Below are 5995 nucleotides of genomic sequence, written 5' to 3'. Positions count from 1 at the left end.
AGTTCCGGGTTAGGAGGCCCCGCCCCCGGCCCGAGGGAGAGGCGGAGAGACCCACTCCTGCGATTAGGTGCAACCCCACCTTAAAGGGCCTGACCTCCTCGGAGCCAGAACTGCGAAAAGGTTAAGCCCTTTTCAGTTGTAATCATGGTCACCTTTAAAACACCACCCACACTATTAAGTTCTTCAACACCCACATGTGAGAACAACTTTACAAATTAGGTATTTTTAACCCTGTTTTACAGATGGAGAAAGAAATCCTAGATAGACTCAGGATTCGAACCCACTACAGCCTGGATGCAAAGCTCATTTTTAATTCTGAAGAGCTGGGAGTTTAGCAGTGGACGACCAAATAGACAAACAAAAAAATACCAGAAGACGGTGAAAGAAGCAGCTGGAAATGAGAGAAAAATTTAAAAATGGAAAATGCTGATTCATGTATTAGAAGTGCGCATCTTTAAAGAGAAACAAAGGACCTTTTTGGCTAGGCGCTTTTTGGGGACCTTGACAGTTATCAACAAGTCACTCTGAAACTAATAAAAGGCGAAGAGGGAGTACAAGTAATCCAAAAAGTAAACTGCCACTTTTGCCAGGGCAAGGCAGTAGACCTAGCAATGCAATGCCATCAAGGAGTTAGCTGGCTGTGGAATTCTCCGAACCTTGCTACTCATTTTATATTTATGTTGTTTGCATCAAGAAATTACAAGCAAATCCCTTGAGATTTTATATGCATAAAACATAATATTAGGTGTGTCCAGTTGACAAAAAATGATGTTTTAAGTCCCTTCCACTCTACTGTATCACAAACATTTCCCGTTTTACCTTATTTAATTTTCACAACAACCCTGAGGCCTGTAAATGGGTGACTCCTCCATGGTCAGCAGCTGGTAAGTGGTAGAACTATTTAGGACTGTCCGATGCTCTTTGCTCTACTCACCATTGCAATACAATGAGAAAAATGCAAGTGAATCTAAGTACAGTGTTCTCTGGGAATATGAAGATAAAACTTAAAAACTGCCTGAGAGATCAGGGTAGGCTTTTAGAAGGTTGTGTCTGACTAGTCTTGAGGTTTACATAAACCACACAGGCTGATGGGACTCGGAAGGTCCCACTAAGCAGTGAGACCATTCCCTCCTGGAGACTCCTTACTTCCTCTCCCAGATTCCCCTCTTTGAGGGTTAGGTGAGAGAGGAGGTTAAAGGGGTGAGGGATGGAGAGTCACTCATTCTGGCTCTTATTGCCCCTTTTCCACATAAAAATATATTTGCCTTGTGTTCCATACACTAGTCCATACTGATGTGATGGTGTTTTTTATGCTTCCCTTTGGATAAACATTTCATTCTGAAAAGGATATTCTATCCCATCGACTGATGAATGGATAAAGTGTAGTATATTCATATAATGGAATATTTATTCCACCAAAATAAGGGAAAGATATGATACTGATACATGCTACAACATAGATTAACCTTGACAACATTATTCAATATGAAAAAGGCCTGTCACATAAGACCACATATTGTAGATTCCATTTATATGAAATGTCCAGGAGAGGCACGACAGAGAGAGAAATACATTAGTGTTGCCTAAGGACAAGGAGGGGTGGGTGGAAGGGAAAAGTAGGCTATTATTGGTTATGAGGTTTCTTTCTGGGGTTGATGAAAATGTTCTAAAATTGTAGCGATGCATGCATAACTCAGAATATATTAACCACCGAAGAGTACAGTTTATGAGGTTAAATTCTATGGTATGCAAATTCTATATCCATAAAGCGATATTCAGAAAAAGAATATATAAAGACAAAATTCCTTCCTTCACTGGCTCAACATTTCTTGGGAACCTGTAATGTATTAGGCACGTGATACAGACTAACAATAAAAAATTCAACAAGACCCAGTGCCTGTATTTAGGAAGCTTACAGTCTGGTGGCAAGAAAATTAAATGAGCATTTATATAACGTAAGGAGTCTGCTGAAGGAGCTTTAAAGCTAGGAAACATTTGAGATTGATGTCTTTTAGCACCTTTAAAATCCCTTCTACATAAGCAGCAAACTGTATTATTGAATATGTAATAACTAGCAATTGAACAGCCTTTACGAGTTTATAAGACTACAGGTCTGTATGTTAGACCTGCATTAAAAAAGTGGTATCTACTTTAAGTTACTTTATATGACTTACATTTCATAATGTCACAGAAAAGTTCAGTGATTTATTCTTGGTCACACAACTAGTAAGTGATAAAACTAGGACTCGTTTTCAAAACTCATCATGCCTCTGTCCATTCCAGACTGGCTCCTCTTCCCGTGTCTTTATATGACCTGGTACTCCCATCCAACCAGGCTCCCAAGCCAGAAGCCTGCTTACTGTCAGCACTACATCCAACCAATCGTTACATCCTGGAGAGACTCTCCTCTTAATTTCTCTTCTATCTCCATGCCCATTTCAGGGCCTTATCACTTCCCTTTCTTGGAAGAGAGGCCTTGGCCTCACGTCCTTCAATCCATCCCTCCTGTGGCAGGTAGAGAAAATTTTCTAGAATATTAGTTAGGTCTCTGGACCTGTCGCTGCCCTACAAAAAACCTTCAGGAACTCCCCATGCCTTTAGGATAAAGCTTAAGATTTAACATATGAAAACCTTCCTGCTCTGACCCCAGCCTCTCTCTCTATTCTTCTGTGTACACTGGTAACCCTTCTAACAGGCTGAATTTCCTGGTGGTCATGCAGTTTCCTATTCCTGAAATATTCAGCCTTTTCTTCCTCATCTAGCTAATAACTTCGTTCTTCGATAATTTACTTAAACACCTCCTCCCAGAAATTGAGATCAGATGTCCCTTCTCTGAGCTTTTTTAGTTGCCATCTTCTATCAAATTCCTTCCTTCACTGGAAGGAATGACATTTATTCTTTTCTTGGGGAGGGCAGGGACAAGTGCTCACTCTGTTGCTCAGGCTGGAGTGCAGTGGTGCTATCATGGCTCACTACAGCCCCTGCCTGGGGTGTACCACCATACCAGGCTAATTTTTATTTTTTGTAGAGATGGATTCTTGTTATGTTGCCCAGGCTGGCCTCAAACTCCTGGGCTCAAGTGATCCTCCTGCCTTGGCCTCCCAAAGTGCTGAGATTACAGGCGTGAGCCTGGCCTTCATTACACTTATTGTTTATACAGTCATTGATTCACTTGACTCTTTCTTCTTCTGAACTATGAACATCTTGAAGGTGGATCTCAATTGGTATTATTGGTCTTTAATTTCCCCTGCAGGTGCTTAACACATTTTTGATTACTTTTTAAAAAATCTAACTCCACATAGATGGGACTTCTATCCCTCAGAGAAGAGAATCAAGAATCTCTTCAGGAAATGAAATGACAATGGATATAATTTTTAAGTTATGACTCAATAAGGCCAGAAATTAAAGGGTTTTTTTAATTAATTTTTTTTAAGTAAGCCAGGTGTAGTGGTGAACCACTGTGGTTCTCCTGGCCTGTGGGCCAGGCATGGTGGCTCACACCTGTAATCCCAGCACTTTGAGAGTCCAAGGCAGGATGATCACTTGAGCCCAGGAGTTTAAGACCAGCCTGGCCAATGTAGCAAGACCTCATCTATACAAATAATTTAAAACGCTGGGTGTGGTGGCTCACACCTATAATCCCAGCACTGTGGGAGGCCAAGGTGGGCAGATCACTTGATGTCAGGAGTTCAAGACCAACCTGACCAACATGGTGAAACCCTGACTCTACTAAAAATACGAAAATTAGCTGGGCATGGTGGCATGATCCTGTAATCTTAGCTACTCAGGAGACTGATGCAGGAGAATTTCTTGAACCTGGGAGGCGGAGATTACAGTGAGCCGAGATCGCACCACTGCACTCCACCTGGGCGATAGAGCGAGACTCCGTGTTAAAATTTTTTTAAAATATTAAGAACATTGGCTGGGTGTGGTGGTGTGTGCCTGTGGTCTCAGCTGCTCAAGAGGCTGAGGCAAGATAATTATTTTTAGCCCAGGTGATCAAAGCTGCAGTGAGCTGTGATTGTGCCATTGCACTCCAGTATGGGCAACAGAGCAAGACCCTGTCTCAAAAAATGAATGAATGGGCCAGGCATGGTGGCTCACACCTGTAATCCCAGCACTTTGGGAGGCCGAGGTGGGTGGATCACGAGCTCAGGAGATCAAGACCATCCTGTAACATGGTGAAACCCCATCTCTACTAAAAATGCAAAAAATTAGGCTGGCGCGGTGGCTTACGCCTGTAATCCCAACACTTTGGAAGGCCGAGGTGGGTGGATCACTTGAGGTCAGGAGTTCGAGACCAGCCTGACCAACATAGTGAAACCCTGTCTTGGAAAAAAAAAAAAAAAATTAGCCAGGCGTGGTGGCACACACCTGTAGTCCCAACTACTAGAGAGGCTGAGTCAGGAGAAATCCTTGAACCCAGGAGGCAGAGGTTGCAGTGAGCCAACATCACGTCACTGCCCTCCCATCTGGGCAACAGAGAGACTCTGTCTAAAAAAAAAAAAAAAAAAGAATAAATAAAAATTATAAATTAAACATATATCAATAGAAAATATTTCTTTAATCATTATTTTAATCAATGTCCCTTGTTCACTGTCATGACTGAAAAAATAACATCACTTCAATGAAAACAGGTTCAGGCTGGGTGTGGTGGGTCATGCCTGTAATTCTAACAGTTTGGGAGGCCGAGGCGGGTGGATCACCTGAGCTCAGGAGTTTGAGACCAGCCTGGGCAACATGATGAAACCCCATCTGTACTAAAATACAAAAAATTAGCTGGGTGTGGCAGCGTGCACCCTTAGTCCCAGCTACTCAGGAGGCTGAGCCAAGAGAATTGCTAGAACTCGAGAGGCGGAGGTTGCAATGAGCCGAGATTGCGCCACTGCACTCCAGCCTGGTCAACAGAGTGCGACTCCGTCTCTAAAAAGAAAAAGAAAAGAGGTTCATTGTATTAAAGCACTGAATATGAAGTTTCTAATATTGGAAAGGTCTACTTAGTAAATAGCATGGATTACCCCATGTAGACAGATTTTTAAAATGTGATAGCTCTGCACCCTGAACCCTGAAGTGTATCATCTGTAGACATAAAACACACTTGCAGATCAGTCCCTTGTTGCATCAGGAAAATCACTGCAATGGGAAATTACTCTGGAGTTTACTTTTCTTTGCTGACTCTTTCAAACCAAGCTTTAGCGACTTTGCAATTCAAGAGTCATTCTTTGGTTACAAGTAGAGTTAGTTTCACACAATGGACCATTGCTCACAAGCATTCTCAGTCAACCTAATCCTCCTGAAGTTACTGGTTATGACTAGGTTATAGCTGTTGGCCTACAGGCCTAGACTTACTTGCAATTGCATAGTGCTTCAGGTCTCCAAGGTCTTTCAACACAGAGGTGAAGATACTGTCAAAGGTTAGACCACATGACAAATTAAGTGTCAGTCGTTTAGTAATGTTGCATTTGTGTGTGTGTTTGTGGAGGTGGGGATGGGGCCAGCAGTGATTTAGAAACTTCCACAACCTATTCCCTATGCAGTTCTTTTCCATTCATTCAGTCAACAAAAACATTTTAGTTAAATATTTACTGAGCGCCCGGTGTGTACCAGGCACTATGCTGTGTTAGGGATACAATTTTAATATATGTTACAGACAACAGCATTTTCACCATTATTATCCTACCTGCAAACAATAAATCCTGCAGAAAGCCAAATACCTTCCTTGAGGTTTGTCTTGCACATAATATTTAACCCAAGAATTGCCGTCTTAATTGAGGACTTCATCCTCCAAATATGGAAAGAGGATTCTCAGAACGATGCCCCTAATAGGATGCACTGTAAGCTCTTGAACATCAAAAAACTGCTCTCAGCCTCCGCGGAGGAAGATTAGGAGATTGGGGCACGGGGGTAAGGGGTAGACTTGTCACCGCATATTTTTGAACTGTTTGACGTTTTCCCCGTGTTTATTTTTATGTGCGCGGGCTGCGGGCTGCGGCCT

This window comes from Cebus imitator, unplaced genomic scaffold, assembly GCF_001604975.1.
Source record: "Cebus imitator isolate Cc_AM_T3 unplaced genomic scaffold, Cebus_imitator-1.0 Scaffold2, whole genome shotgun sequence".
Classification (NCBI taxonomy): Eukaryota; Metazoa; Chordata; class Mammalia; order Primates; family Cebidae; genus Cebus; species Cebus imitator.
Note: the sequence above shows the minus strand (reverse complement) of the source record.